This window comes from Equus asinus, chromosome 24 (genome assembly GCF_041296235.1).
Source record: "Equus asinus isolate D_3611 breed Donkey chromosome 24, EquAss-T2T_v2, whole genome shotgun sequence".
In the NCBI taxonomy this organism is placed as follows: Eukaryota; Metazoa; Chordata; class Mammalia; order Perissodactyla; family Equidae; genus Equus; species Equus asinus.
Genome location: NC_091813.1, coordinates 65,826,645 through 65,838,845, shown reverse-complemented (window position 1 = coordinate 65,838,845; position 12,201 = coordinate 65,826,645). Strand labels below are relative to the sequence as shown.

At 38.9% G+C, this 12,201-nt stretch overlaps 1 long non-coding RNA gene across 2 annotated transcripts; it reads right to left on the bottom strand.

The window, feature by feature from the left end:
- Positions 1–2,417: 2,417 nt before the first annotated feature.
- LOC139041838 (uncharacterized) lies at positions 2,418–11,716 on the bottom strand. Of its 2 annotated transcripts, XR_011497829.1 has the most exons (4): positions 11,433–11,716; positions 7,780–7,854; positions 6,647–6,803; positions 2,418–2,937 (listed from the first exon to the last, which is right to left on the bottom strand). It is a non-coding gene; the product is annotated as an uncharacterized lncRNA (long non-coding RNA). The 2 variants fall into 2 exon arrangements; XR_011497828.1 differs by lacking the exon at positions 2,418–2,937 and having other exon boundaries at positions 3,328–6,803.
- Between the last annotated feature and the right edge of the window lie 485 nt (positions 11,717–12,201).

The following is a 12,201-nucleotide window of genomic DNA, read 5'->3' as shown; positions in this document are numbered from 1 at the left end:
AAAGATTCATTCTCATTGGAATAATCACATATTCTGGAAATGGATTGGCTTTTACCGCTCATAATGTTTCTGCCAGCACCACTATCTGTGAACTCACAAAATGGTTTATCCACCATCAGTGCATTCCAAGCAACACTGCATCTGACCAGGGAACTCGGTTCACAGCAAAGGAAGGCAGGAATGGGTCCATGTCTATGGAATTAACTGATCTTACCAGATACATCATAACTTAGAAGCAGGTGGCTTAGCTAAACAGTGAAATGACTTGCTGAAGACTCAGGTATGACACAGTTGGGAGGCAGCACCCTAGAAAAATGGAATTCTGCCTTACAGGATATATTTTGAATCAGAGACTGTTATACAGTACTCTCTCTTCCATCACCAGAATACATCTGAGTTCAGGTATGTCAGTGGGCGTGGCTTGTCTCAAATTTCACCTAATAATCCACTCAGAAATTTTCCTCCCTTAACCAGAGACTGACTACTGCTGGGGACCTTAGTCCCCAAGGGGAGAATGCTTCTCTCGAGAGATGCAACACTGGTTCCACTGAACTGGAAGGCGAGACTACCGCCTGGCTACTTTGGGATCCTTTTACCCCTGAAACGGAAAGCAAAAATAGGGAGGATCTGCTGGCTGGAGTAATCTTTTAATTTTTTTTTACTTCTACAAGTATTTGCTGCATAAATAACTCATACAAATGTATAAAAAGATCATTAAATATTTACTTTTATAATTGAAGAAATTACATGGGAAAATCACACCCAAGCAAATTAGAGCAATTTTAAACTCTTCCTTATACCTAATTATCGACAACAAATAAAACCCTCACCAGAGCTGTAAACTTTGAGTGAACTGACACCCGCAGATGGTGACACTGAGGGACATTGGCTTACTTGTACACAATGGGGGCGAGGAAGACAGTCTGGAACCCAGGAGATTGTCTGGGGATCCCCCTCGTACTTCCATGTCTAATATTAAGGTTAATGAAAAATTACGGCAACTGAAAATAAGAGATGAGGTGCTTTGGAGAGAAGGTTTGGGTCCCTCCACCAAACAAAGAATCCCAACCAGCAGACGTTCCGGCTGAGGGCAGGGGAAATACAGAATGGATAGAGGAAAACAGAAGCCACAGATGTTCATCACAGCCTGGTGAACAATTACAGAAACGAGGACTGCAGTATCTTCGCAGAGTTTCTATTGTTTTGTTCCATCTATGTGTTTATCTGCGTTTTGCTGACCTTTTTTTTTTTTTTCCTTTCTCTCCTTCCCATTGTAATTTTATATTCAAGTTGTCAGAAGTTGTATTAGTTTCCCGGGGATGCTGTAACAAAGTACCACAAACTCGTGGCTTAAAACAACAGGACTTTCTTCTCTCACAGTTCTGGAGACCAGAATTCTTAAATCAAAGAGTCGGCAGCTTTGGTTTCTTTCCGAGACTCTGAGGGAGAACGTGAGCCCTGTTGTCTCCTAGTTTCTGATGGGCACCTGGTGATCCTCGACATTCCTTGGCCTGTCACCCATCACTCCAACCTCTGCCTCCATCTTAAGATCGTCTTTTCCACCGTGTCTCTATGTCTCAAATCCTCCTCTTCCTTCCCTTATAAGGACACCGGTCACTGGATTTAGGGCCTACTCTAAATCCAGGATGATCTCATCTCAGGATCTTTAATTTAATTATATCTGCAAGGACCCTATTTCCAAATAGGGTCACATTCATAGGTCCTGGGGGTTAGGACTTAGACATTCTCTCTCGAGGCCACAATGCAACTCACACAGAAGCTGACTTTACGACTGCTCTTTAGGTAACAGAATGCTCAGAGGAACTGTGGCTGAATTTGAGGATTAATTAATATAGCCAGCGATTGATACAATGGCTCTGAGGCTCCTTATTTTGGGGAAAAGGAGAGAACTTCACTTGTAAGAAGGACAGAGGTCTCTTATTGCACAGAAATGCAGGGTTGTTCTGTTGTAGAAAGGTGCCATGGAAGCTGAGTGCTCAGGCACGGTCCTGTAGGGCACATGACACCCACACAGTGAGCAGCGTCTCTGGCGTCTGCCTCCTGCAGCACACGAGGCTCCTAGAGCCCACCCGGCAGGGCACCCCAAACCTCCTCCCCATCACGTGGTTTTGTAGGCGAGCCCCTTCAGCGGGACAGCTCCCTGTGGACCGCTTTCCCCACCACCTACCCGGCGGGTTTCCAGTGGATTTCACCTGTGAAACATCACCGCAAATCCTAAGTCGTTCAGCGAGCCGTGGCCCTGCCCTCGCCCACAAGGTCTGGAGCTCAGCCACGTCGGGGGCGGGGCGGGGCGGGGCGGGGCGGGGTGGGGTGGGCTCCTCCCGGGCGCTCAGTCTCAGCCCAGGAGTTAGTTCTAGCTCTTTATATGTGCTAGTCCTACATTCTTTAGAGTGTTCCTTATTGCCTACTAGCCAAGCCCTCGGTACTCCAACCCCCTGTTACAGTTCATTCTTTACATTGTACTGTGTCTGCTCAAATTACTGTGCGGCTTTCCCTTTCCTGATGGCACTCATTCACCCCACTTTCCTGGTCCTGTGATTGGCTGGGAAGAGGTTGTATGACCACGCCAGGTCAAACAGAGTCCTCCCTCAGGGTTTATTGAGGAACAGCTGGGAAAAAGAACAGCTTCCTTGTCTGGCGGTGAAAGTGGCAAGGTGTGAATTGAGGGCGACAGGCTGATCTATCCTCTTCTGTAAGGCGAGGACTCTCCTCACTAGAGATAACAAAGCTGACGCGGCGAGAGAAGCAGAGACAGGAGGTGCAGAGAAAAGAGAAGCAAGCGCACGCACGACTGCTTGGATGGAGAGGCTGAGGGTGTGAAGAAGTCCGTTCTCCTCAAATGTGTCTGTAAATGCAACGTTATCTCCATCTAGCTAATGATAACTTTAATGAAACTAATCAGATTCTAAATTTCACCTGAAAAGGAAAATGCAAGAGCATGACACGGACAATTTTGAACAAGAAGAATATTAAACTGCCAGATAGAAAAACACACTAAAAAGCAACAATAATTCATGTAGTATAGAATTGGGGCAGGGATGGACAAAAATATGAGTGAGGAAGAATGGAAAATACAGCCGCATGTATTTAAATCTAGTAAATGATAAATGTGGCATTTAAAGTCTGTTGGAAAAGGGTAAACAGTCAATAAGTAGTATTGAGACAGCTGGATATTCATTTAAAAATATATATATATAGTCAGATCTGTATTTCCTAACAAAAATAAATTCCACATGGATTAAAGATCCCCACTGTCTCTAATTTTAGCTTCTTTTTGGAGTTCTTATGACATTTGTCAACTGTATGCGTTTCATAGACCCTCAGCTCTGTTAGGTTTTATCATCAAATCTCTATCCATCTAGTTTACTTATAAATGAAGATGTAACCTTTTTTTCTACACAAATAATACATGAATACATTTTCTCTGTAGAAATTCAGACAGCACAGACATACACACAAATGAAATCCTTTATAGTTTCCCTCCTCTTGCCCGTCCACTCCCTCCTCAGAATTAACACCATAGTGTGACGTCTACTTTACATGATTCAGGAATTCTCCACTCTCCTGGTATGCTGGTGGCACCCAGACTCATTTTTAGTGCTGCCGTGATATTTCTTCTGCTAATTTAATTGCATTTTGAACTGCGAATGAGATAAATATGTGCTTCTAGGCCATCTTCTTGAAACAAAAGTTCTGCCGGTCATTTGGTAAGTGATTCGATTCACAACTAAGATAAATAACATTATTTTGAAATATATAAAATACAAAATTATTTTGAAACTGCATCTTGCCCTCTAGTGGTGGGAAATTTATCTACTATTTTATTTCTACCCTCAAAATTTTATCCTGCACTCTTAGCAACACCATTAAGTTGGGGAACAAGGGTGGAGGTTGATGCAAGAAGTGTGTCCTTAGACTTGTACTGCTTGAAAGAGGAGTTAAGATTTGATTAATTTTAGACTTGTCGAATTGTTAAATGCTGTTACTAAAAGACTACTACTATTATAAAGAGAATAAAAAATAGAGTATAAATTTCCATCTAGTAGAAGACAAAAATTAAGTAATAAAACAAAGAGACAATTAAACAAATATTAAAAAGGAAGAGAGGAAAAAATAAGCATAAAAAAGTCAAAAATAAAGCCTAAGATAAGATAGTGGAAACAAGTTCTAAACTTCCAGTAAACATAATACACGTAGATGGATTAAACTCACATGCAAAACAAAGGAGAAAATATAATAATAGATTAAAAATCATTCCATTACATTCTGTGTATAGATATATTGAGTTTACCAGTTTAAAAACAGAGATTGTTCTGCTAGATTTAAAAAATATACAAATAAAAAAAAATATATGTCTCCAAAAAATTCTTTATACTTGAAAAAAAAGTATGAAAACTAAATAAAAGAAAAGATTCCAGAAAAATAATAACCATAAAAACTAGTAACCATATAAATATCAACAAAATAAAAGCAAAAATTAATAGATATATGGTGAGAAACTGAAAAATTTCTATCAGGGTAGATATACCAATAAATTTCTCTGAATTTATTGATACACAAAAATTAATAGAGATACATAAGATTTTACTAACACAGTTAATATGCCTTTTAAATAAAAAAAGGCCTGAAAATTTATGAGTTAAGGGTCCAACATAAGATTAGAGAAAGAAAAGCAGAAGCTCCAAGAAAGTAGAAAAAAATATATTATGAACATAAAGACAGAAATTAATGAAATAGAAAACAGAGAAAATAGAGAGGATTCTATTTATTTTTTTAAAGTGTAATAAAATAGACAACACTTGCATGAGTCTGACCAAGAAAAACAAGAGATAAAGCCAAAATAAAAACAATTGGGATTGAAAAAGGAAGTCAACTTCAGATACAGCAAAAACTAAAAAGATAAAAAGAGAACACTATAAACAACTTTATGCCAATAAATTTGAACATTTCAAAGAGATGCACAACTTCCTAAAAAATAGGTTAGCAAAAATGACTCAGAAAGACCTCTGGATTCTGGAAATTGACCAATTCTCTTGCTGAAAACTAGTAAAAATGCTGGGAGAAAAATCTAGAAACCTTTCTTGAAAGCAAATACTGAAAAGAGAATAAGAAACTATGAGACCAAAATTAAGAACAAAGAAGAACCAAGAAAGGTAAATGAACATTAGAAGGTATTTTTGCTCTGTGAGCATTGGCCATTCATGAGAACTGGAACTTTCTTTCTGATGTCCTCACTAAATGAAGGGCAGGGCAATAACCCAGGGATTGCACAAGGTGGAAAGGTGAATAAGAAGTCCTCCTGGCACTAAGATGGGACATAAAAGGCTATATCCTGAGGGTAAGGATGCACCTGAAGTAAACAAGTCCTCTTGTGGCTTTTTCCATCATGCCAGTGGTCCAGGGAATTTCAAGCTTTGAATTTATAGTAAGATGATCTCAGACTAATAGTGTCCCTAGATGCCTAGCATAAACATAGACCTCTCTGTAAGAAGGTAGGTTTCAAATTATTCCTAAGAATAAGTTTTCAGATACTATTACCCCAGCACATATGTAGTTAGACTTAAACAGGCACATAATGAAGGAAGACAACATGAGCAAGAAACAACAGAAACAACAGAAATAGAACCACAAATACTTAATATTTGGATTTAGAAGGTTATCAAACAGTAATAAAACAACTATGCTTACTATTTAATAAAATAGAAGATACATTTGAAATATCTGTAGGAAAAAAATTACATAGCAGATTTGAAAAGGGATGAGATGGAATTTCTAGAACCAAAAAATGTAATTCCTGAAATTAAGAATGTGGTTGGTAGCTATAACAGCAGAGTAAACACAGCTGAAAAGAGAATTGGTGAACTAGAAGATTGGTCTGAAAAAATATTTTAAAAATGAAATAGACGAAAAGAAAATACAGAAGAGAAGGCAAGAGACGTAAGTGGTAGAGGAGAAAGGAGTGACATACACTTAATCAGAACCCAGGAAGTAGAAGACGGAAAATTGGGCAGAGATAATATCTGAAGAAGTAATGGGTGATATATATATATATATATATATATATATATATATATGATTAATAAGAATTACAAATGTCCATTTAATTGAGATTCTTTGAGAAAAAGAGAAAGTACAAACAATTATTATCAGGCATACAAAAGAAGACGTTACAGATGTTGTAGAAATTAAAACCAATTAGAGGACATTACAAACATTTGCTCATACCAATGAGTTTGAAAATGTAGATGATAAAGACAAATTCCTAGAAAAACTTATTTTGCCACACCTAAAATCTTAAATTAATAGCCAAAATTTTCCCACAAAGAAAATTACAGGTCCAGATGGCTTTTTGTGGATAACAAACATTCAGGTAGCAAACATTCAAACAGGAAAAATAATTCCAATCTTACATGAAGTGTTCCAAATACTAGAAAAATAGCAAATACTCCTAGATTCATTTGATGAAACTAGAGTGACTTGTTACCAAAACAGGGCAGAGAGAGTGTGAGATATGAAAATTACTGGGCAGCTTGAATCATTAGACAAAATTCTTGAACAAGATGGTGGAGAAATGATAATCTTCTCAACAAATAGTGCTGGACTAATTTGGTGGTCAAATCTATACCTTGAAGCACATATAAAAATTAATTCAAAGGGCTGGCCCAGTGGTGGAGCGGTTAAGTGCACAAGTTCTGCTTCGGAGGCCCGGGGTTCGCTGGGGTTCGGATCCCAGGTACAGATATGGCATTGCTTGGCAAGCTGTGCTGTGGTAGGTGTCCCACCTATAAAGTAGAGGAAGATGGGCACGGATGTTAGCTCAGGGCCAGTCTTCCTCTGCAAAAAGAGGAATGTTAGCTCAGGGCTAATCTTCCTCAAAAAAAAAAATTAATTCAAAATAGATCCTATGCCTAAGACTTGAAACTATGAAACTACTTGAAGAAAACGTAGGGGAAAATTTTGTGACCTCGGATTAGGCAAATATTTCTTATATATGACATCAAAAGAATATTCATTAAAGAACAAACTAATACATTGGACTTCATCAAAGTTAAAAACTTCTGCTCTTCGAAAGATATTGTGAAGAGAATGAAAAGGTAAGCTGCAGACTTGGAGAAAATACTTGCAAGTCATATATCTTATGAAAACTTTAAAAGAACACGGTGATAAGAAAACAACTCTCAATGAAACAAGGAGCAAAGGATTTTAACAGACTCTTCACCAGAGAAGATATACAGGTGACAAATAAGCACATGAAAAGATGTTCAACATAATTAGTCGTTAGAGAAATGGAAATAAAACCACAATGAGATAACACTACACAGCTATTAAAACAGCTAAAACTTAAAAAAACTGGTCAAACCAAGTATTAACAAGGATGTGAAGGAAATGGATCTCTTATACACTGCTGGTGGGAACGTAAAATGTAAAACCACTTTAGAAAACCATTTGCAGCGTGCTAAAAAGTTAAATCTATACCTACCATATGATCGAGCCATTTTACTCCTAGGAATGAAAGTATGTGTTTATGCAAAGACTTGCATGCAAATATTTGTGGCAGCTTTATTTTTAACAGCCAAAAACAAGAAGTAATCCAAATGTACATCAACAGGTGGATGGACAAACTAATGGTGAAATCACCACAAAATGGCACACTACTCAGAAATAAAAAGGAATGAACTATTGATATGGGCACAAGAACATGATGAATCAAAAATTATTATGCTGAGTAAAAAAGTGTCAGCAAAACTAAGTACTCACTGTATGATTCCATTTATGTAAAATTCCAGGAAATGCAAACTAATATGTAGAGACAGAAAGCAGGTCAGTGGTTCCCTAGGGATGAAGGAGAGGGGTGAGAGGAAGACATTAGAAAGGGGCATAGGGAAACATCTTGGAGAGATGAATAGGGTCATTCCTGATTGTGGTGATGGTTTCTTCAGTGCATATATATGTCAAAATTATAAAATTGTACACTAAAATATGTGCAGTTTATTATGTGTCAATTATACCTTGATAAAGCGCTTAACCTACTAGCCAAGACATAGAAAGGGAAATATACCATGACCACGTGAGTTTATCCCAGGAATGCAAGATTGCTTTCACATAAGAAAGTACATAAATGTAATCCACTAAATGAATAGATCAAAGAAGAAAATCAGACGAATATCTCAATAGATGCAAAAAAGACATTTGATGAATTTCAAAATGCATTTGTGATTTAAAACATTACTTAAAAAGTCAGGAATAAAACCAAACTTCCTTAAACTGATAAAGAGTACTACTACAACTCATAATAATAACTTTACTGCAAATATCATACCTAACGGTGAAACGCCAAACACTTTCCCTTCAAGAATGGGACTGAGACAAGGACATTTGCTAGTAAACTTTCGTTTTGTTCCAACCAGCTCTCTACTGGAGTACTAGCCAGGTGAGTAGGGCAAGAAAAATGGATGAAAGATACAAGAATTTTAAAAACAGAATAGCCATTACTAGCAGATGAGATGGTCATGTACATTGAAAATTCAAAAGAATTTATAGATAAGTCATCAGAATAAAAAAGGAGTTTATCAAGGTTGCTGAATAAAACATAAATATATAAAAACACAAAAGTTAATTGCATTTCTATATATTAGCTAACAACCAGGAACTAGAAATCGCTTTACTTTAAACAGAAAGAGACGTGATAGAGGACATCAGATGCATATGAAACCATTGGGAGATTTGGGCTTCCAAGTGTGAATCTCAGAACCACAGAGAATGAGCCTCCGAACATCACAGTGGACAGGTTAGAGACACAGGCAACTGCGTCCAGTAACACGCCACCAAGGCTGCAACTCAGAAATGTGGAATCAGAAGCCATTTCTCAACTGCCTCTCAACTCAACACCCATGGAGTGCGACTGGATTCCAGAACTCTGCTGCAGACAGGTTCCATATCTCAGCGACCTTGCTTACTAGCCCCAAGCCACTAAAGTGACAGAAAGATGACTTCTGCCTTACTTCTGTCTTCCAAATCTCCTGTAAATTTATATACTTGGTATAAACTAATTCACAGAGATAAAGCTACCTTCAGGAGAATCTGCAGGATACAGATTTTAGCTTCCCAGACTCTGTTAGAAGTGAAAGGGATAATACCGCTGTGACACTAGAAAGGAGTAGAAATGAGAACTGAAGGTCAATCAACCACATCCACTTGAATTAGCAACAAAAAGTTGAAAGAATGTAACATAAAAATATGATGTGTACAGAATCCACAAAACAAAGTACTCAAGAATACATATAATAAAATATGCAAGAGATTTGTATAAAAATCATTATGGAATTAAATTGAAAAAGACTTATAGAAATGCAGGTATATATCATTTTTATAGATAGAAAAACTCAATATCTAAAAGAAGTAATTTCTTCCCAAACTGTTCTATTGATTCAATAGAATTTCAATCCAGATCGCCACAAGTTTTTTTTTTTTTTTTTCCCAAGGAAGATTCACCCTGTTGCCAATCTTCCTCTTTTTGCTTGAGGAAGATTCCCCCTGAGCTTACATCTCTGACAACCTTCCTCTATTTTGTATGTGGGATGCTGCCACAGCATGGCTTGATGAGTGCTGTGTAGGTCCCCACCTGGGATCCAAATCCATGAATCCTGGGCTGCCAAAGCGGAGCACGAGAACTAAACCACTATGCCACCAGGCTGGCTGTGGGAAGTATTTCTTAAACAAGATACAAAAGGCACTAACCATAAAGTAGTTAAATCTTACAACATTAAAATTCGTATCCTCATTCCAAGAAAAAACACCTTAGAGAAAGAGGAAAGACAAGCTACAACCTGAAGAATATATTTGTAACTTACATAAAGGATTAGTGTAGTGTACAGTTTGTATGGAGAACGTCTATAAATGAATAAGAAAAGGTCAGGCAATCCAGTTGAAAAATAGACAAAAGGCATGAAGAGCATTTCACAGTAGAAGCATGACCATATGAATAAACAGTGAGTGAAACAGGGAAAGATGCTCCATCTCATTTCATTAGTGATCACCAGGGTAACTCCTGCACCTGGATGGGCTACCTACATGAAAACATGCATAGCTGCGTTACTAATAGCCCAAGTTATACACAATCCCAGAATCTCTTGAGGATAGAATGGGTAAATTGTGGTGTGTTTACAGAGAGGGATATTCTATAGCAGTAAAACTGAATAAACTAAAGCTAGAGGCAATCATACAGATTCATCTTAGCCATTTAATACTGAGTGTCATGAGCATGTTGCAAAGACTACAGAGTATGATGCCAGCTAAAAGACAAGCAAAGTGAAGCACACTTGGAAAGCTCTTTTGAAACAAAGGTTAAAAAACCCCTAATAATAATGATTTTTTTTAAAAGTAAGGGTATTACAAACAAAAAATCCAGGGCAGTGTTTACCCCCTTCACTGGATTGGGGTGATTTTGTATCTCTCCTCCAAGCAGCTGTTAGAGTTACTTCCATTAGGAACTGATTCTTTCTAGTTTTCCTCTGAGATGGTAGCTTTATACATAAAGTTTGATTTTAGCACCTTGTCTAGGGTATACAAATTAAACACTGATCACCAGTGTTTTCATTTGTAACTTCCATCACAATCTTCCTTAGTTCATTTTTCCCTGGAGGTCCCCAAACTTTCAGAGGTTTGCTGAGCTTGCTGTTTTCCTACCTTCCATCTGCTGGGAACGCCCTCACCTCTCGCCCCCCTCACTTCCCTGTTCTTGGGCACGTGCTTGTTCAGCCTGCTCCTGAAGACTTTGTCTCATCACTCTCTTCTCGCAATCTTAGTAGATTCAGGCTCAGTGCCAAGTCAGCTTTGGAATCATAAATTAGAGCTAGAAGGGACTTTGGAGATCAGTCTTATAAGTAAGGAAACAAAGGTCCACGCCAGAATGTGGTTCTGCCTCACTTGTCTTCCTCCCGAACTCCATACTCATTCAGTAACTCGGGATCCCTGCTGTGAAAACACAGAAGAGGAAACGAGGAACAAGGCTGCCACCGTGTGGTGCGATGCTTGAAGGGAAAGGAGGGTTTATACAGGGTAGTGTGTGCACAACGCAGCCATCAAATTTCATGAGAAAAAAAATGTAACTTCGATTGCATTTTGTAGGCGTTCACAGAAAAGATATGCCATCCAAAAGGTAACAGATGCTTCCCAGCAGCATCTCTCAAAGAAAGGACCTTAGTTGAGGCACCACATTTTCAGCCTAGAATCTCTTAGCACATCACAGAAAAATTAGTCTCTCGGCGAGAAATTCAGGCTGACTGAAGACAGCACCAATTTTCTAATCAGATGGTCCCAGGTTCAGATTTTTAGATCGATCACTTACTGTGTGTCCTTGAGCTTCAGTTTCCTCATTTGTTAAAACGAAAAGAACAGTAGCATGTACTTACATAGTATAGCGCTTGTTTCGTTATCCTGCATCAGGGAGATAAAGTATGCAAGCATCTATTCAAGAGCAAGACTCAATAAATCTTCTTTGTTCCTTGGGATTCTTAGATGATGATGATGGTGGTATCTAGAGAAACCCTGGGATGGAGGTACCCGGGAAGTTGATTTGTAAACCATTTTGTGTGATGAACTGAAAAATAAAAACACAAGACGAGAGTGGTTTGGGTAGTGCTCCAGTTATCCACGAACTGCCTCTCAGCTCCAAATGCCCGATTCTGGAGCTGGATTTTATAAGCATCTCTTCTTGCAGCGGCACGATGCTAAAATTTGTCAGTAGAGGGCGCTGGAGGGATGCTGCAGGAGGAAGGGGCTTCCCTTTCTGGTTGGCACATTGTCCTCCTTCTAGCAGGCTCCTTGGTGGGGCAGCTTCTGCAGGCCAGGCTCCTGTGGCACGTTTGGCAGCCAACAGCCACTGGTGGCAAACAGAACACAGCACCTGCGTGTGGGGACCTCCAGCCAGCATCTCCTCCAGTGGCTTTACAATTACTTCCATGGTGTGGCACCTCTTGTGGATGGCTTTTCCTTGCAGAATTCCCAGATGGCAAATTCCCGGTGAGTCCCAGACACCATTCCCAGTTTGCCAGCCTCTGCTTTCCTCCACCCCAGAAAGATATTCCCTGCATACTAGTCTCAGGTGAAATTCCTCGCTTGCCAGCCTCTGCTCCAACCAGCCGTGGACCAGCTCTGGCCCAGAACAGTCCAGGATCTTCA